The sequence below is a fragment of the Parasteatoda tepidariorum genome, chromosome 1 (genome assembly GCF_043381705.1).
Source record: "Parasteatoda tepidariorum isolate YZ-2023 chromosome 1, CAS_Ptep_4.0, whole genome shotgun sequence".
NCBI lineage: Eukaryota > Metazoa > Arthropoda > Arachnida > Araneae > Theridiidae > Parasteatoda > Parasteatoda tepidariorum.
Window position 1 is genome coordinate 28,300,386 of NC_092204.1, and position 22,151 is coordinate 28,322,536.

General features: G+C 29.7%; 1 protein-coding gene across 2 annotated transcripts in view; it reads left to right on the forward strand.

The window, feature by feature from the left end:
* Nucleotides 1-22,151, forward strand: part of LOC107449821 (cell adhesion molecule Dscam1) — a 356,610-nt gene that overhangs the window by 13,740 nt on the left and 320,719 nt on the right. The gene's annotated exons all lie outside the window — the stretch shown is intronic.

Sequence of the window (22,151 nt, forward strand, 5' to 3'; positions counted from 1 at the left end):
AAATGAATACTTTCTTTCATTGCTTGAATTATTAGTGATAGAAATTAGTTTTTATCATTAAATCTTACGTCATTTTATTATCAAAATTATCAAATCAAAAGTATAAAATTAAAAAAAATTGAGTAAAAGCGATTGAAATCTTTCTGAGTACTACTTTTTAAATTAAAAGAGTAAAGGGTGTAAAATTTCTAGAAGCATTCCTTAAAATTACAATAAAAGTAGAACAAATTGTAATTTGGAAGAGAAAAAATTTAGTCCACACACAAAAACTATACCTTCAGTAAACTAAATTTTTACCGGCTGCAAATTCACTCAAATTTACTACAACTAAACTGTTAATTCTCGAACCAATTATCAAGCATTAACTTTTTCATTCCTTTGTTGTGCAATGTAACAATGTAATGTTGCTTTGTAGTACAACAAAATGTAACGTAAAATTGAACAACTAAAGCAGTGGTGACAGAAGCTGCGTCTTTTTTCGATTATTTTAATGGAGATGAGCTTTTTTTAATTCACGGAGAACAAAAGGACAAGTGATAAAATTGCAAGTATTCAAATTAGCATAAATGGCTCAAACTTTGAACATTTTTCCTGATTAATATTATCATTGAACTATAATTTTCAGAACATTATAACGATTCAATACAATAGCGTACTGATGTATTTTGCTTTGACTATATTGATACAAGATTAGACAGCACTCCTTGTTTTGGATATAATCGTGTGTGCTGATGAAGAGATTATATCTTCTTTTTCCCAGTTGTTTATTGAAATTTTTTTTAAAAAAATTTTTTTAAATATTTTTTTCTTCTTTTCTTCATTATTATGCAATTATTTTACCTATTTTCTCCACAGTTTGAACTTATTTTACGAGTTCTATATACTTGCAGCTTATAAGCAGTAAATAAAACTCGTCGATTTTCTTAATTTTTTTCTTTTTTCTCCTTTTGCGTTTATTTATTGTGTTANGAGTTTCCTCGTCTCCTGGATTGGGCTTAAAATTACAAGGATACGGAATTGAACATTAATATAGTCGCAAGCTCAAAATTGGGTCGGCTGTTCAACGATGGTTTTATATATATATATATATATATGGTGAAAGTACATCTATACATCTAAAAGGAATTACGTAACTCCAACTAAGTTTCGTATTTGCAGCGCTATTCTGAAAGTATCACAAATTTAAATTAAGTCTGTGAGATATATGGATTGAACATTTCATATATATTTCGAATTCCTATAAAAGTTTAAGTCGTTACATTCAATATATTCAACGCACAGATCAGACGGAACGAATTATAAATAATTTTCGAGTAAACGTTACTGTATTTTATCGAGAGCAGTAGTTAGACATTTTAAATTTATTAAAAATATTTATTACTCTTATTAAAGTGTCGTTTCAAATAATTGAGTGGTGTAGTTTGAAATAAATTATAGAATTCTTCTTCGTAACACGTTCTAATGAGATTGAGAAAATTCTGCTCCGCAATTTGAAAGAGCGAAATTTTTAATGATAATTGCAACGTATTAATCACTCCCGTACTTGTATTATGTATTTTCGATGGAAGGGAAGGATTAGTTGGAGACCAGATTAATTTATTGTGTAAAGTTAAGCGTTTTAAATTTTTAAGAAAATCTACAACCTGAATTTGATTAAAATTAATCAAAGCTCTTCGTAGGAAAAGATAAAAGTCTTGTTCTAATCTTTTTAAATAGTTTAGTTTTTTAAAAAAATCATTTAAACACCAAAAAAGAACGTTATTTTAAATATTAAATTTCTTTAATTCAATGAAAGAAAAGTTCAGTATTTAATATATCGCAACACCGCAAGAAAATGGACACAACTCAAAAAACAGCAATTTTGAGGTTATGTCAATAAAAAATATGTATGAAGTACCCCATCAAGCTCAAAAAGTATCACATCTCTAACTCACAATTTATCCAGCTGAGGGCGTTGTATCAGTTTTGTGACCAATTCAGAATAAGAGTTATAGTATTCCTTAAGTTGATTTTCCTCAATTGCTTCATTTTAGAGTTATGACACTATTCTTGCCGGGGTGCGACAGATAAATATATAAACGTGAAGAATTATAAAATAAAATAAAATTGAAAATTTTCCTAATGGGGAAATGTAAAGTTTCTCTTCAGGACGCATTCCTTAACGATGGTAAATGCGATATTTCGAAATAAAGAATAATTATCCTAAGATAAAATTTATTCTTTATAATGCGTCAAGTTGCATATATATATATATACATATATAAGCTATATATAAGCTATATATAAACAATCATACACATTGCTATGATCTATATATATAAAATAAGTCCATATTTATTAGGCAATTAATGGAGAGTTGAATTTTAGATATAGGCTGGAAGAAATGAAGACCTTTTAGTGGTGCTTATTTTAATGTTCTTGAGAAGTTAATTGTATTAATTACCACTACTCTCAGTAAGAGAACACTTTCACAGTATTTATCATGACAAGCATTTTAAAACCATTAAATCCAAAAAGACATTTGTGAAACTTCAATGTACAGAAAATTTCTTACAAAATTTGAGTAAAATTAAAGAAAAGACACGCCTGTTCTTTTCCGTATTGTATACAACAGGACGCATGACTTGATTCCAGAGTTTCGAATTTTATAATTTTACATTCTAGAATTTAGGATTCAAGTATGGCTAAGAACTCATCACGGTATACAGAGCTGCAGTCCACAAAAGGGGGAAAGCAGTCCCACATTTCAGCAATATTGATGCGGAGAATCCTATTTCAACATTTGTATGAATAAAAAATATATTTGTGTTTGGCTAAACTACAAACAAGAAAAACTACCATTGTTTATATATTAACTTTCAAGTTACAAAATAAATACAAGTTATTGCAATATGTTAAAATGTGTTTGATTGTTGATCCTTTTTGAAAACTGATATTTTTTTAAATTATAATTTATAAATTTCTGTATTTTCCTTCAGAAAAAAGGCAACTTTTCCTGCATAGTTGAAAAATAGTTAATAAATTGCAGAATTCAACATTTATATTTGAATAATTAATTTGCATAATTTGCATTAATAATTGCAATTTGCATAATTTGCATAATAACGCATTAAAATTTGCTATATGGCTTAGAAACTGCCATTGTTAATTTATTTCCTTACTGAATATTTTTGAAATACATAGATGTTTCGAGTAAAATAAATAGTTATTTGATTCTGAATTATTGCTAGTTATAGTTGTAAATGTTACTTAATGTTACAAGTATGTTATACGAGGCACATCCAGAAAGTAAGTTTCCCTATTTTTTTAAAAAAAAAAGAACTCATACGTTCAGGAACATATTTATTGGCAACAAGTGCAGCAATGCTTCAGCTATTCTTTTAATATAGCCACCACCAGAATTGAGACACTTGTCGCAACGTGGGATCAATTTTTGTATCCCTCTGTCGTAGAACTCTGCCGCCTATGAATGGAACCAGCGTGTGACAGACGTCTTCAGCTCTTCGTCGTTGCCAAAACACTCACCGGAGAACAGGCATTTCTTGAATTGCAAGAAAACGGGCAAATCGCTGGGAGCAAGATCAGGGCTGTAGGAAGGATGATCAAACAACTCCGAGCCAAATTTCGTCAAAACTGCTGCTGTGCGTCGAGCCGTATGCGGAGGAGCACAACGCATGCATTAAGCATTCCACGCCTCTTGTTTTGAACTGCAAGTCGCAATTTTTGCAGTGTTTCACAGTAACGGTCAGCGTTTACTGTTTCACCACGTGGTACATTCACAGGCGGCAGAGTTCTACGACAGAGGAATACAAAAGTTGATCCCACGATACGACAAGTGTCTCAATTGTGGTGGTGACTATGTTAGAAAATAGATGAAACATTGCTGTACTTGTTGCCAATAAATATGTTCCTGAAAGTATGAGTTCTTTTTTTAAAAAAATAGGGAAATTCACTTTCTGGATGCGCCTCGTAAGTAGTAAATATTACATAAAACAGATGAAACTAAATATATGTTTATGTATTTCTCAAAAGAGTTCGTGAAAAATACAATAAACAAGATATCTAAGTTATATGATACAAAAAAAAAATCTCGAAATTGTAACTGTTAAATTAATAAATAGAACCAAAATAAACCAAATTGACGTTTAATTACAAGCTCTCATAGATGACAGAACTGACAAAAAGTAAATAAAGTAAACTCCTTCAGCCAATTTGAAAAAAAAAAGCATGTTGCAAGTGACAAATATTAAAGTGATAAAGTAAATTATTTAAAACTATATAATCAACTGTTTTTTTAAAAATTTAAATCTGGTTTAAAATTTTATCTATCTCATAATTTAATTTACATTATTTAATACAATATTTAATGCATATAAATTAATGAAATGTGAACTGTTAAATTTTTTCTCTATATTGCGACATTATATTATTTGGAGAAAAAGCATTTTTTTCCTGAAATAAATAAATAAGCTTCCTAAATAATTGAGATAATATTTGTTTTGTTTTAGCCAGATGCAATTGACAACTCAGAAGTTTAGACATTATGAAGTGTTTTAAATGAAGGAACTTTGTATCACCTTTTCAATTTCAGTTAACATTATTTCTAGACATATTTCCATAAACAAAACATTGTACGTTTAATTAAATTTAAAACTGAATATTTTTCAGAAAATAAAATATTAGTCTAAGCTTTTGTGATTTAAAATAGATTCTGGATTGTTTTATACAAAATAGGAATCGATTGTTGCGGATTTTATTTAATACACTATGATAGATGAAAAGCCCTTCCTTCAAACGACATCCTAAGTTTACATATTTTAACTAAAACACTCAATAAACTTTGACATTTGCCATTAGTTCAGCAATGGGAAATGTTTCAAATGTTTTTGCTTCTCATTCTGTTTAAATCATGCATTTAAAATCATTTCAGAGTTCAAATTTTTTCATAAACTAATGTTTAGAAATACTAAATGTTCAGATTAATTTCGGATTTTTATCTATTTGAATTATTTTTTTAAAAAAATAATAGTTTTGATATTAATTATACAAAGAAACGTTAATGATAAATTTTTGTAAATTAACATTGTGCTTAAATCTCATTGTGTTTAAATCATGCATTTAAAATTATTTGAGAGTTCAAATTTTTTCATAAACTAATGCTTAGAAATACTTATGTATTAAACTGTTCGGATTAATTTCGGGTTCTTATCTATTTGAATTATTTAAAAAAAAATAATAGTTTTGATATTAATTATACAAAGAAACGTTAATGATCAATTTTGGCAAATTAAAAAATATCTCATTGGAACCAATTGCTACATTTTTAAAAAAAATTGTTTCAAATATAAAATATTATTACTAAATTATAAATCACAAAAGTTAATCGAAAATTATAGTTATTAACTAGTTAGTGCTCACTGAGGTTGCCAGTCCTAAGAACTGCTCCAAAATTCGAACTCATTTCGCTTACGCATTGGAGTCTGTCTTTGTACGTTTGTTGATACTCTGTTAAAATAAAGTTCGATTAATATTTACATTTAAATTCCATGAAACCTCTGATTTATAAGCATTTTATTTAGTTCATGTACATAAGGATCTTCCGGATAAACATTTATAAATTTAAGTGTTTGTAGGAACAGTATATAACTAATCTTTTTTATTAACTCATGACTTTTAATTCGACAAAAAGTCGTTTGTTTAAACAAATTTAACAAGTACATGCAGAAAATTAAACTTTTTTAGGCTCGTCAGTTTTGAGTATTTGACTCAAGAGCCAAAGACCATACCAAACACTTGGTTTATGATAAGAGTCTAGTTTAAATTCTTTGGAATCACCGAATCTAAAGAATCATATTAAGATAGAAAACATTTTTAAGCTCGTATAACAGTTCTTTAAAAGACAAATATATCTTATTTAATAGAAATATTCATCTTTTTCCACAAATTCACTCAAATCGATCATTTTTTGCTCATTAAAGCTAATTAAAATATAGTTTGTTAAGACAAAAACAAACAGCACAAAAGAATAATTTTTAATATTTATCGTTTGCTGTTTCAGGATGATTTTTTAAAAATATTAAATCCTATATCTGCCCCCTTAAAAAACAAAAGATCGCACTCAAAAATACTAGAAAGAAATATTGAATTTGAACTATTTTATTTTACTTCATCTGCTTCAAAATTTGCGAAAGATGACAAATACTGAAATATTAATGAATTGAACAGAAGAAGTTCTTACGTGTATTCGAAAAGTCTGAGAACAAAATCTCTTTAAAAATTCCTCACCTAAACTTTGGAAATTTTCAAAGTCTACGGAATAAAAGTCTGACTTTAAAATACATCAACGGTTGGTATTTACAAAAGAATTGGAGATTTAGAAAATTCTATTTTTCTTCAAACAATGAAGATTCTTTTTTAAAACGTGCCTAGAATTCGGATAGTTTTATACATGTTGAAAAGAAACTATACGAAGGTTTCTATATATTCATTTTGTATACTTCTCTCCTATTTGTTTATTTTTGCTTAAATCGTCAGTAAGATGAACACGCATGCATTTTAAAATTTTTGTTATTTTGTTAAGAAGTTTGTTGAAAGAAGTTTGAAACATAACTCGATTTTACTCAGTAAATAGGTTTCGGCTGCATCGGAAAATAACAAAATCATTAAAGTTACAATGTTTTAGAAAAAGAAAACTGTGTATATTATTCGTTATTAAAATAATCACACCATACGCATTGCTTCTGGGGGCGGCTGGTGATTTCCCTGCCAAATGGGTCTGGGCCCCTGGAGTGTGGGGTTTATTACGTGAGGGCCATTAAAAAACACATAACCGCTTCCAGATGGCCACCTACAGTGACCAAATTTACATTTGCAGAGCCGTGAGGTTCAGGGGGCTGAGCGTTTGCCTCCCATCCATATGACCGGAGTTCGAATCCAAGAGATGGCTTGTGGATACGAATTCTGCATCCGGCTCACAACGACTAGAAAGCTGACGCAAAATATCCTAAATGGTAGACGGATCATGGGTTAGAGTCCCTTTGTCGTTAGGCTAACCATGGGAGGTTTTCATGGTTTTCCTCTACAGGTAACGCAAATGTGGGCTAGTTACAGAAAAATGTCCTCCACGAAGTCGAATTTCTCTCTATATTTGATCCAATAGCTTCCTTCACTTTTGGATTTGGTTTGAAATTACAAGAACATTGATAATCGTAAACTGAAAATTTAAATATAGGCAAATTTCTCCCAATACTTGATCCAAGAGTTCTCTTGTCTTCCGGACTAAATTCGAAATTGTTGAGTTGAAAATTAGTAGTCGTAAACCCAAAACAATGGGTCAGCTATTCAATGACGGTTATAAAATTAAATAAAACTCAAAATTAAAGGGGTTGTTCAACGACGATTATAAAGTAAAATAAAATGTACATTTGTAATTTGTATATGCTTTTCATCATGCAAAAGATTCATATTAATAAACCAAAAAAACTATAATTGTTATGTTTTAAGTGTATTAACTTTATAATAATTGTTCGAAATAATAGTATTTGATCATCATTTAAGATTAGTCTCTCAGACGAAATACAGTTTTGGGATTTTTCACTCTGACGAAAAACATTATTGCAGACTAAATACAATTTTTCATGAGAAAACTCTTTTTTATTAAGGTTTGTTTTTGTTGTTAGTTTAGATTTGGAAAAATTAATTTAAATTTGAACATGATTTAACCTAGCAAAGCAAACCCTGCAGAATTATTTTTTAAAAAAAAAATCATTATTACCTTTACTTTCACCTTACTCTCCTCGTAGTCCGCTTCTTTTGGGTAACGTATAAGAAGCGCAACTAGGTTTCAACAATTTATTTAATGTTTTGAAAGCATTCCATTTTTCCATGTCAATTTACGCAAACTTTCTTTCTGATGTTGGTTTATTTGTTCTTTATCGATAGCGATAGGTCTTTGATGTTAACATTTCCATTTTAAAACCAAGTAAACCAATCACGAGTTGTTCCTTTAGCTATTACCCCTTTTCTATACGTTGCACAAATGTCGTGAGACTTAAGATTGATTAAAAGCAAGGGAAACGAGGTGCTCGTTTTTCTCAAATTGACATTTTAACCAGAAAAGAAATGCTTTGGGATTGTATAACTATTCATAGGATCCCAAATTTTCTCTTCTTTCATTAGGAAAGATGCATTGTAGTAACGCTTCATCGACTGTAGTGTCAAATCGGACACTTTAGTTGCCAAAACTTACTCACTAATCTGCTTGGAATGAATAAATCCTTAACAGTTTACAGCTATTTAAAACATAGATCTCACAATATTTTTTATTAATTAATATTTAAAACTTTATATGAAGTTTATTTTGACATTTCCTTTTAGATCTTTATTTTTTAATGTTCATTTCATGTGATAAGCTTATGATCAATTGTTATTTAAGTCATTTCCTTTAAATATCCGTTAAATGATGAGGAGCTGTTCGAGATATAAGTTTTGTCTTTAATAGCCAAAAGAAATTTTAAAGCATTTTTAATCCTTAAAATCGATGGTTTTTCTGTAATTTGTTTTTAAAGAGTAAAATAATTTTTTTTATCTCTTAATTCATCTAAACTGAAATCCAATTAAATTTCAATACAAATGAGGTTAAAAAAACAAAGCTGAAGCAAAGAAAATATTTTAATCTTTTTATATAACTATTGCAAAACTATCACTATGAGGGCAAAAAATTAAATTTGGAATGAACAAAAGTTCCTAAGTATTAGATGCAAATGAAATCTAAGGAATATATTTTCAAGTTAAATTGCTCCTTTCCCACCATGAAAAGAACTAATTAAACTGATGAATGTTTGAGGCGGGGAATTGAGCAGCCGAAAAGAAAACCTTTTCAAAATTTATTTGCATTAATATCATGAATAATTGCTCATATTTAAGGCATTTCTAAAGTCTTATGTTAATAAAATCTTGTGCTATTTAACTAACCGAACTTAAGGTCACTAAATACATTACTGTCAAAACAAAATCTGTAAAAAAACATTTATAGTCTATGATTTAATTTGCTTCCATAACTGATTCCTATTTTATAATCCTTTTCCTAACAAAACGCTTATTGCAATCACTAAATTATTTAATACAATTATTGTAGGGACATGAAACGGATGCATGATTAATCATCTTTTAGATCTTCTGTATATTTATCAATCTCCAAATCAACGGTCTTTTGAAGTATTTAAAATGAAGATATTATTTTTGGAAATATATTTAAAACAAAGACATTTTTCGCTCAAAGGCAATTTGTAGGAATGTGATAGTTGAAAAAAGTTTTAAACTAAATAATTTAAAATGAAGAAAGTTGCAAAGATTACATGACTAAAATTTTCACCCTATATGGAAATTCTGCAAGGATTTAATCTTTCAACGTTTGAATGTACCGTGAGATAAGGTCATCTTATAACCTCAACTTCTTATCATAAAATGCATATTAAACACTCGTTTTGAAAACTTTTCAACCCCGCATTTCTCTAAAACAGGCAGTTAAGACTTTTCTTTCTTGCAGCCTAAACTCTTTCTCCTACCTCTCTTTACGAGGGTCATAAAAGAAGGCCAAATTTTGCTAAGAGCTCTCCCCTCCCTTTGGCCGGACATTTCACTAAGATCTGTTGAACAGTGGCCATTATTCCACGGATAACGTAAGAGATTCAATGGTCAAAGGCACGCGAGGGTCGTTATAAATGCTGAGAGTGCTGCTGTTGCTGCTGCCTACCTTCGAAGTAAGTCGCTGTTTGGAAGCCTTTTGTTTTTAGGTTATGTACCAGCAATAAAGCTGCTGCTTTAGAAACTTGAAAATCACTTTCTTTGTTCAAGATGTGTTTTGTTACTTTATTTCAATTATGTATTTAAAAATTCTTGAAGAAAATAGAGAGAATAAACACTTAAATTGCTATGTGTTAAACATAGCTTTATTTTGGAAATAAATCCGCAGAATTATGACAGCCCACAGCAAAAAGGAACAGAAAGAACAATGAAAAATTAACAGTTAACAACAAACAATCAACAGTTAAATATAAATAATAAAGAGAAAATAATGAATTATTAAAAGTAAACAATAGACAACTTAAGATTTAAAAAAAAGAACAATAAGAAGTCAAAAGACGGAGAAGAGCAAGTTCAGCTATTATCTTATCACCTAGAGATCGTTCCAGATTCCTAATATTATTTTATAATTTCTCCATAATCCTAAAAGCTTCTTTAAATTCATTGACAGGTCAAAAGACGCATTGAATTCATACTGCAATCCTGGCAAATTGAGAATATGTGGATAGAGAACGACTAATATATTAGATTCGAACAAAGAAAGATATTTCGAACAAATGTTCTGCGAAGCATTTATGATCAATCCGAAGTCTATCTCTTACGTTATGATTATTGAGTTTAAAAATAAACAATGAATTATTAAGTACATTTGCGATATGATTTAAAGTTAATTAAGGATGACTTTGACTTAAATGAAAGTTCAGAATTTCTTGAATGCTGAAGAAAAGAACGATTTAATACTACCAAAATCTTTCGCCCCAGAGGGATTAATTCTTGGTTGATCGGGTCTGTGCTATTGTTGCTTAGACAAGAAGAGTCATGCCAAAAGAGTTTCGCATTTATTTCTGTATATTTACATGCGATTCAGACATCAGATACGAGGAGAAGCGGGTGGATCTCTCTTGGTGTTAAGCAAACTTAATTGATAACGAACAGACAAATTGAGTTAATTCATCGAAAGTTCTTTAATGCTGTTATAAGCACAGCTTTTTGCTCCTGTGGCTAAAAAAGACTATCTCCAAGATGAAAAAAAGGACGCACGCGCCGTCTTCAAGACTGTGTGTCTAAAACTTTAACAAAATTTTTCTCATTTGGAAAAACAAAGTGAAGAGAAAACTTAATTGATTTCCTTATAACATTTCTTCTAAATTTAACTTGAAGGTTTTCAAAAAATTATTTAGATAAAATACAGACACACAGCAGAAGACGGAGGCTAGAAATTAAAATTTAAAATTGTAGAAAGATCACATTTAGAGTCAATCACACTTGGCTTATGAGTAGTTTTTCCAGCTTGCTTAAAGGAAATTTTTAAAACTGTATTTTGAATAGCATGAGTAATGCAGGGGATAAAATAAAAATACTAATAACAATTTTGAACCATTACAGATAAATAATCTTAGAAGATGAATATCCAAAATTAATATCAGTATACTTGTGCACTTTTCTAGCCTCGAGAAGTATTTGAACTATATATGCTATCACATCGGTTAAAATGCAAAATTACAACTATACGATCGTTTTAAAACTGATAATATTTAGCTATCGCAGGCTACCAATCTCTACAAAGGGATTTTGATCGGAATATTGACCCACCATAGTTCTCGGCAGCCGCATTATTAATAGCACGAAACCATTTCAAAGAGAATTCATTTGTAGAATGGAACATTCTGTATGGATGAGATACCGATTATTATTACGAATTGCTCGAATTCGGGAGAGCGCAAACGATGTCTTGAGAGTGTATGTACTATCTTCATAATATAGTATGCAAAATCCTGGCTTGTGCTATAACCTAAGATGATTTTGATGCCACAAAGACACATTCTTCCAGAAATCATGAATTCGAAACTGAAGTTAATCCCGAGGCTGTTCTAGGAATATGATATGAATGCTTTAATGGACAATCGAAATATTTAATAGTTTAAGAACAAATAAATAATAGCAAGTAGGAAGAGGACTGTTTGCTTTAAAGTTGTTTCATCAGAAGATGAAAGCAAATCTCTCTTAAGTTGGAAACAGTGGAATGTTTCATGCTTATTTTTTATAAAAGCATGCGATATTTTTAAAAATTGTCATTGACAACAAAAAGTACTCGGTGATAAATGAATAATCAATTTAAAGGTTGATAAGAAAGCTTCAAATTGCCTTCGAATTACCTATAATTGAGAAATGCTTTATATTGTTGGAACAACTGAGTTCTCTTCTTAGTTCTCTCAGAATTCCCAATTTTAATCTTGAAAATAGAATTAAAATGTTCCATATTATATTTTAGTTTCTTTCAAGCTCGCTAGAGCTTTGAAAATGCACTGTTTAAGACGATTTGGGATTGATGGTCTAAAGCAAATGCTAATGATTGTCTGAAGACACTGTTTTTCGCTTGCGTACAATACACTGTTGAAGTTTTGATTGTGAGGAAATTAGTGGTAGCAATCAATCTTTCTCGACACCACGTTCCACAACCGCCTAACGCAGCGCGAACTTTTCCTGCTCTAAAACTCTCGGAAGAATTACATTATAATGGATTCCAATAATCAATATATCTTGAATCCGATCAGAGAAGGTGAAAAATAGAATTAAAATAGTATTCCATATTATATTTTAGTTCCTTTCAAGTTCGCTGGAGCTTTGCAAATGCACTGTTTAAGAGGATTTGGGATTGATGGTCTTAAGCAAATGCTAGTGATTGTCTGAAGACACTGTTTGGTGCTTGCGTACAATACACTGTTTAAGTTTTGATTGTGAGGAAATTAGTGGTAGCAACCAACCGTTCTCGACACCACGCTACCCAACCGCCTAAAGCAGCGTGAATTTTTCCTGCTCTGAAGAATTACCTTAAAATGGATTCCAATAATCAATATATCTTGAATCCGATCAGAAAAGGTGAACTCCTAACAGATACCCAAGACTTCAGCTCCAGGGAACAAAGCACCGGTCCATGCCATGGTAAGCAAATATCAAATTCAGTGCAGTGGCTATTGGTCAGTTCTCAAGAGGTGGAGACATATCCCAAATCTGAACTTAACACTTAAGTTTAAATTTAATTCATGGCAAAGAATTTTAGAGTAAACTTAGTCTGTTTAGTTACAGAAATTAACATGAAATATTGCAAATGTTTTCTAAAAACTTAAAAGTACAGCCCTTTTTTCAACCAAATGGGCCAATTTCGAGCATTCAGGATGTTAACTGCGCCATACAACATTTTAATAGTGCCCAGATGTTTACAAATAAAAATAAGTGTATAAATTTGAAATCAGATTGTTTTTGCATAATATTCTTAACAAATGGCATTAATAAAAAGGATAATGATGTTTAGAAAAAACTATTGAGTGCATGCCTAAAAAATGAACATACGACGCCACCCTATATTTCAACAAAAAAGTACATTATAGAAAGCAGTTGAAACTTTTTTATTCGTCCTTAATATAAATTTTTATATAATTAAGCATTTTCTTATATTTTATAAGACATTTCTTTAACAAAATGATACCTTCTTACACGTATGAAATAAATATAGGATAGTCAAAAAAATGTATCTAATGGAAAGCTGATAGTTTTTTCCCTAAATTTATTATTAAAAATATTCTGATGTCCAAATAGTCAAAGTAAAAAGTTATTATAACGTCAATTTAATTTAAAAAGAAAAGCATATTGCATAAATAGAGTATAATGTTTGATGCTATTAGTAAATGTATGTACGTAGTAATTCTTTTTTACAAATAATGTCTGTGCAATAATTTTCAATATGTCAGATATAGTTACATTTCTATGCCCCCTCCTTTTTTGCCTTTTATTTTACTGTAATTATACCAACAGATGATTGAAAATGCTTTTAATATGTCTAGCTGTGAAAATTCCGTCTTTTGTTATATGCAGGACAGATTATTTAATATTTGAGTAAAAAAAAATTCAATCCCAGGCTTTTTTCCATTCTGTTACCACAACTATTGTATTAAATTATTTATTTTGAGTTTGTGAAAATGGGCCCAATGTCTTATAGGAATGTTTATTTTTTGATAAGGAAGCGATTTTAAAGATTTTCATTATTTGCTGAATTCTAAGAAAATAAAGCCTTGACAAGCTAAGATGTTTTAATTAATTTTCTCTCTGTTACTACCATAATTGTTTTGAATTTATTGTTCAAATGAATATTTGATTTTTTTATGATATGATCAAATTACTCCATTCAGGTTTATATGAACAATACTTATTTTCAAATGCATCTGTTCCAATAAATTTACTTGTAGTTACCTTTTCTCCCTCTGTTCTTCCACTCTGTTACCATGCTAATAGTAATTTTATTTATTGGTTTCTATTGATTAAATTTTAATTTAGAATTTTAATACATTTTAAGTTTATTAAAAAGAAATATATTAATCAATAATACTAAATTGCCGTCCGGCCTGTGTAGGGGGCAGGGAACTGTCCTTACATCAGAAAGGCTCTGGGTTTGAATCCCGGGTAAGGCATGGATGTTCTTTCCTTCTCTGTACTATCTGTCCTCACTGCGGGAGCGACGTTGGCACACCTAATATGGTGCCCCCGAAAGAGAGGCCGACAAAATCGCTCTGTAAATGCCTGAATTGACGGATGTTAACGCAGGTGGGCACTGGAAAAAAATATTACTAAATTTCAGTGATCTGAAATACAATGCACTTTAACTTGTTGCAAACCTTGCTCACTATTATCTTTTCTCACTTTAATACCAAAAATTTATTAAAGAGGACATTACCAAACATTATTTAAAGAAATATAGGCATCAATATTGCTAAATTTCAGTGATCTGCAATGCAAGAACATTTAGCTTGTTGCCAACTTTGCCCACTGTTACCTTTTTCCATTTAAATACCAAATATTTATTATTAAGCTTTATTTCTACAAGTAATTTAACAAAAAGAAATTTTAGTGATTTACCGAGTAAATTTGACTGGAATTGTAAACTGTTTACTGTTTCAGGTAACTTATTTTTTTTATATTTACCTTTTTGGACATTGGTAAAAAGAAACCATATATTAGTATTTTGTCACTTTTTTTAAATTTCATGTTCCAAATCAAAAAATCTTCTACTGTTTAAAGTTTTAAGAACAAAAACTCATATATATATATATATATATATACATTAAATTCAAAACNATCTGGAAATAACTACTGCTGAAATGGTGTAGTGAACTCCGTATTTTATATTTTATACGCTTATATTTTGGAGTGAACATAATATATTAATTGTATTTACTACCAAGTGATATTATGTAATTTAAAATTTTTGTTCCTATAACTGTAACTGCATTTCGATTAAACGAAAAGAACCTTTGAGTAGCTTTTCAGTGTGATGAATTATTCAAATGATTTCGCATTGTTCTGTTTTTGATAACTGAGAAGTATAGAGGATAATAATTAGATTAAGATGATGAAAGCTGAAATTTCTACAAATTCAACTCAACATTCCTGTGTTTTGATCCGTTTTATGTATTGTACAAACACACCCAAATGTTAATATTTGCTTTGAAGCAGAAACGTAAAATTTAAACAAAGCGAAATGTATTTGACTCACTGCTCCACGCCATTTTAAGAGTCAAAGAGACCTTCAAGTTGATTTCCATCGAGAGTAAGGAAATAACTTTTAAATTTGTATTCGATTTCTTCGACTTTTTAAGTTTCAGAAATACTTGAATTAAATTTAATAAAGTAACGTATTTTTCGCGAAATGATATCGAATATTCGAGCCGTCCAATTTCTTATTCGAATAAGAATGGATAGATATGAATAAATATTCGATTTAAACTTGTTTTCATGTTCATATTTTTATTGTCTAACACAGCAACAGAGTAACAATCTAAAGTAATATTTTTTTAAAAAAAAACTGAAATACCTCACATCGATTTTATTGGAAGACTTAGGTTTAGAAAGCTTAAAAGAATTGCAGAAAAGTTATTACTATAAGCAATGACATTTAAGGAATTGTATTGACACCATAACACATTTACTAACAAGTAAGTTGAATTTTATAGTACAAATTATAAAAATTTTTAGATTAATTTCGTATTAAACAACTTGCAATTTACCAAATTCGAGTTTTAATTTATGAAATTCATGATATTGAAAAAAAGAAAAACTGACCCAAAACTTTAAAATACTATCTCACAAACACCAATCTACACCAATATATACGAATAAGTATTCCATAATTTCTCTCACTCAGTCAAAATATCACCCAAAATGAATCTCACGTGCCCAAAAATATCGAAAGATTCGATCACGTGTAGTTACTTACATATTTATAATTTAAATACCATGGATCAAATTTAGAAAGAAAGAAAAAATAAGAAATGAAAGCACATATTTAAGGTACTTGGTATACGTATACCAAGATTTAATATAAAATTATATATAATTGATTGAAGCAACTATCTAGTGTCGTTTTAAAATTCAAATAAAGTTTCCAAACTGAAATCATGTCCATATGATCTTGGGCAACTGGAGTGGAAAAACCTTGTCTCATGCGTTATGCCGTGGTTTGAGAATAAAAAGTCGTCCGATCACGTACATGTAAATGCTGTTCTGTACGAGTTTTGAAATGTTGGAGCATTTTTTCTGATGCGGCAAAAAATGAAATTTACTGCAATCCAATTATGATGATGAGTAAGAAGAGGTTTTCTTAAACTGAAAGGAGTTGTATCACTTGCTTCATGCGTTAAGTTGTCACGATTTAACAACACGAAATTTGCAGAAACTTTTTTTAAATGCATTATAACTGTACATAAAATCAACAAAGTCTAAACTTTTTTCAAAATTATTATTAAAATTTTTGCATCAACTATTCAATCATTAATTTTCTTTTCAGTGCCAGTAGATCCTATACAATTTGTAATGTAATCTATAAAAATAAGATGGTTTAAATATTGTGAAGAATAAAGTGAAATTATAATTTTCTCTTCTTTAGGAGGAGTAATTATACGAATCCAAAAGATCTTTTAAAAGTAGCTGGAAAAATTGTTTGTAATAAAAATTAAACGTGTCTGGTTTAATAAATTCTACAATTTTTAAAGGTAAAATTATGATGCTTGTATTAATGTAATGTAATGAAATATTAATTAATGTAATGTAATAATAAAATGTAATAAAAATTATATTTAAAGTGTTATTCAGAACTCAATTTTTAAATCACACTTCAAAAATGGTTAACATGGGTGTTCACCCCAATAAAAATATCTGCACTAGGCCCCTGTGATTTTAATATTCTAATTTTACTTCATGTCATAAATGATTTATAGCTACTTCTACTATACAGGTCTCGTTTCTGTTATAATATCGCATAATTTTGATCGAGTTAGTTTAAATGAAATCATATTAACTATGTCAGGCGCTAATTTCAGTAGTGGCAAATGAAACTAAAGTCGTCTTAATGATTAATTTTATTCTCTCTAAGTTTATAATTAATTTTCGTTGCTTGCCACAGTAAAGATATTTCGAATTTTTCTCAAGATTTTTGTATGAAAATATGTGAGGTTAAAAATTTAATAGCGGTTTACAAATATATTTTTCTGCCAGCAATACACAACATTAATTTATTTTATCATTATGATTAACCTTCAATTAAGTTAACTTTATGTATGATCTGTAATATGATTTTCTCCTTCTCAGAAAATCTTTTTTTCTAATTCAAGTAAGATGTGCAAATTTTGATTCATATTTTAATTAAATTTTTGATTATTCATCTTAAGAAAATATTAACACATTTTTCATAAAATTTTGAATTTACTCAAATGGATAATTTCTTTAGCAGATTCTAGTTTTGTATTTTGCTTACACGTTAAATATCGATACTTAATTGAAAGGAAAATAAAATGTAGTTTATTAGAAGAAAGATACAATCGGACCTCACTATAGGACCTCATTTGTGGACCCAGAGCAATAAGTTCATAATAAACGATGGTTCACTATATTCAAAACTTTCAAAAAATTACTTTTTAACATATTGCATTAATATTGCAAGAATAAGTAATTGTAATCGTAGATAGTTTTCTTTGTAAATTATTCACTAACAAAATTTGTTGAATCCCTCAATAACGAAGTTTAGTTACTGTGAATTGCTTCTAAAACTAAATTTTAATTAGAGAACTAAATAACATTCAAAATATCCTCCATGTAACGAAGTCTGTAGTCCCCCTATAGCGAATATTTTTTAAATGTTTACCTTTTAAATGTTTTGCCAGTTTTTGAATTTTTTTAGATAACTACTTTTTTATTTCTACAATTTTGGAAAACAGTTACTTTTAATTGCTGGTATTTCTGTGCTCCTAATTTCGGAATACTTATTCATCCCAGTGAAATGACTCATTTTTAACTCTCCTTTATGATCTGTATAACTTAAAAGTCATCATTATGTACGTTTGAATTTAGCACTTAGACTCTAAAAAGTGTATAATATTTATTTAAATACCTGTATAAAGACAATTCGAATCCATCCAAAGCAAACTACAATTTTCTTAGCTGCTCACCATAAACGTATATGAAACAACCTCATTTTTAAATAACAATTAAGACGGAACCGTTAAAAATTTCTAAAGCAACCAAATGTTAACACTATCCTGAGTTTATTATTAAACTGATTAGGATTAGGACTGTAGGAATAAACTGAATTAGAAAAAAATCACTGAAAAAATTAATTGAAGATCGTGATATACAAAACATGAAGATAAGTTATTTGAAAAATAATTCATGCATGTGTTGTCATGGTTAAGAATAAGTAAATGCAGTATTTGCTCGAGTGAAATGCTTAACTATGATACTAGGAAAATCGTAGAGAAATTTCTCCTAAATTCACAATTTCTTCATTGAATAACTAAGATAAAATCACTTTTTCCTCAGGGAATACTTTAGGTGAAGAAAAGACCCATAAACAATTAGTTAGTTAAAACGTAAAGTACAGTTGTGTAAAATACAGGTGTTTTTTTTTTTTTTAATTTATCTTCAATTATTTTGTGAAACCACTAAACACATGTATAAATTTCACTTTCTTTTTTGTTGATAATTCCATCTACTTGATGCAGAGAATGATGTTTTGAAACCATTAAACCTTTTTACAGCATAACGTAAGTGTCGAATTAAATCTTCAATACCCGTTTCTTATTGTATGAAACAACGCTTAATGTATAATTTGTATTCTAATACAGCCCTTCAAGAATACAGCTAAGTGTCTATAGCTTGTTCCTTAATCACCAACTTAATATCGGGGCAGGAATTTTTTGTGACCATTTTACCTTTTTCTCTCCTACAAGAATTTATCGACAATTAATTATTTTTTGTTTCAAAAAGCTGCCATCATTTTGCGATTCCAGAGCTGTTATCCAGTGCATTGACTTAAAACCCACCTTCTGCAATTGTAAACTATCGATCAAAAGTTGTCATTGATGGTTAAAACCATTATTCTTCAGTAGATCCAGATTCTGGGCGGACTAAGTGCTAATGGAAAGAAGGGTGCTGGTACTCTACAACTAACACGCAGTAATGTCCCATTTAATACAATTAAGCGTCTGATCAAGAAAGAATTCCTTTTCCTCTCCTCATCAAGAGAAACGAAAACTCGAGTTGGTCTTCATTAAAGAAAATTTGCACACTCGTTTGACCTATTCATGAGGTGGTTACAATGCTCCACTACCACACTTTAAATGTTGGAATATTCTTCTTTTAGACTTTATAAACTGTAAAAAATTGTCCATCTATCTGATTAAATCTAAGTATTACTTGTATGAGGAAATAAAATGATAAGTTATTATGATTCAAAATACAAATTGATTAAAACAGAATCGATTTTTAGCACTGTTTCTTGGTACTATACCAGGCCCTACAGTACTTTAATAATGAATGTAAACAAGAGTTCTAAAATATATAAGAACTAAATAAGAATAAAATCAATTAAAAAAACTCAATTTTATATTATAAGATTAATATTTATAAGTATATATTCTTACGTAAACTATTTAACACTATTTTTTTAAATTTAATATCTTTGAAACACACCATTTTTAATAAACTTATTAATCTATATACACTTGCAACAACCGATAGTACAGTTTTCCCCCTTTTTTTTAAAGTTTTGATATAAGTAAAATGTATTATATTGAATATTGAATATTCAGTTCTTATTGAACACCAAAAGTGGACTGAATACTCAAATATTCAGTGATTCCTGTTTAGAGATGTTATCATAAACCAAGTCGAGTCGAATTCACCAAGACACAAAATGGCCACAAAAGCTATTTGGCTCCCATCTCATGCTGGCCAAGCTATTTCCTCTTTTGGAGAGGCATATTTCCCTGCAAGGCTTGTTTAGATGAATCTTTCATAAACCTTCTATGCTCGCTTTTTCGTCTCAAATAAAACTGGCCGCACACTCTACACCCACCTCCTACTCCTCCACGAACCCCTTTGCCACTCAGTCTTTCTTGGGTGAATGCCAAGTTGGCCTGTTTTACGAGTCAAGCAAAGAAGATAGGTTTCTTTTTTTTTTTATTCCGGTTTTATTTGGTAGAGATGACCGGGATGAGTCCAAGGAACATAGATCTCGAACAAAGTGTAGATATGTCGAAGATATCTTTGATTCTGCCTAGGTGATTTTTATCAACTTATGTGCAACGTCAACATACATTCGGACAAAACTAAAACAGAGATTTCTTGAAGGAGATTTAATTTATGACATGGACTATAAATGGCGTGAGATAGGTAAATTTGCGGATAGTAAAGAGTGATTCATGGGTACAGAAAAAAAACATTCCCTTTTTTTATTGGAATAAAATAAGGCTTTTATGATTTCACTACTAAATTTATTTATAACGTTTTTATTCTGTTCGAATAAAATCGCATTGCAGGTTCTTAAAGAGATTGAATAAGCGAAATTGTTACTGGTTGATCCATGAAGTTTTATTATATTTTATGGCTTACAGTTATAAAATAGTTGTGTTCGAATATTTATTTATGTTTACGTCTTCTGATATTTATGTAGATTTTATTTTAAGCTATTTATAGGAAGTTGAAGTAAAATTTCATTTGATATTATTTTAATCTTCAACATTACATTAATAATTTTTAATTAAAGCTCAAGATTAAATAAAATCGTACTTTTATAGTAAAAAGTTCGCGGAGAAAAGTGCTGCAAGCTATAAAGTAATGGCATGAAGTGTAAAGATTCTACATATGTAGCAAAAGAGCATATAAATATATTCATTGAATTCTAGACTGGCAATACTTATAAGAAATTGTAAAATTACATTTAGTTCTCGCTAGTTATATCTTTACCTGAATGTGAAGCACTTGATAATCTAATTCAATCATGCTCTTAGATAAGAACTGGTGTAAAATCAGTTTGAAAATGTAGCACAGAAAATAATAAAACTAAGTCAAAGTCAAGAAAGCGCGCAAGCAATTTAAGTCCAAAATTCGCCTTCAAATAAATTCATAAAATAAAAGAAATAGAAAATTATAATTAAATTGAAATATAAAAATAAATTAAGATCCCTAGATTCAATCATGTGGGAAATTTTCTGAGAATGACTGTTTAACAAACCAAAAGCGCCGGGATAGCCTGGCTGGTAGGAGGTTGGGACCATGTCTAAGAGTGAACCACGCCTAAGAGGTCGTGTCGTGGGTTTGATTCTGCCGGCGAATTCTCCCCGTAGTAAATGGTGACTGGTGAACGTTGAATCTACCGGGTCTCAAAGTCCTCATTGTTCCCATAACAAATTGCACCTCTGGGGGTACTGATTGTTCGTTCTCTGGTTCAGGTCAAAATTGTGATCTCAACGGATAAATTAATGGATGTATGAATGGGCCCGCAGTATAAAACGGGTAGTGAGATGTGCGTGACTGAAGTCATGCCCTTGACCATAGATAGCGCCATTTAAAAGCAATAAACGTACACTCTTCCCTAAAAATCTTCAATTACAAGCCAATGGGAACTAGAGTTAGAGGTAGGCCTAAGATCAGATAGCTTGACTGTGTGGTAGAGGATTTTAAAATCCTAATAATTTCTAACTGGTGAACAATCGCAAATAAAAGGGCAGAATGGAGGAAGGTTCTAGAGTAGGCTCTGGCCCACAAAGGTCTGTCACGCCAATAGAAAAAGAAGAATCTCTGATAATATATTCATTCATTTAGATCTTTTATATTATTTTTTTTATTTTTACTTACGAATTAATATAAATAATAAATGTTACTGAATTTAGAGCAACATATTTAGATAATTTTAGAACTCGTTTCATCATACATGAAAATATAATTTATCAATATTAAATACTATTTAGTGACATTGTAGTTTGTGTGTAATTTTGCAGAGAAAACAGTTGGGGAGAGTC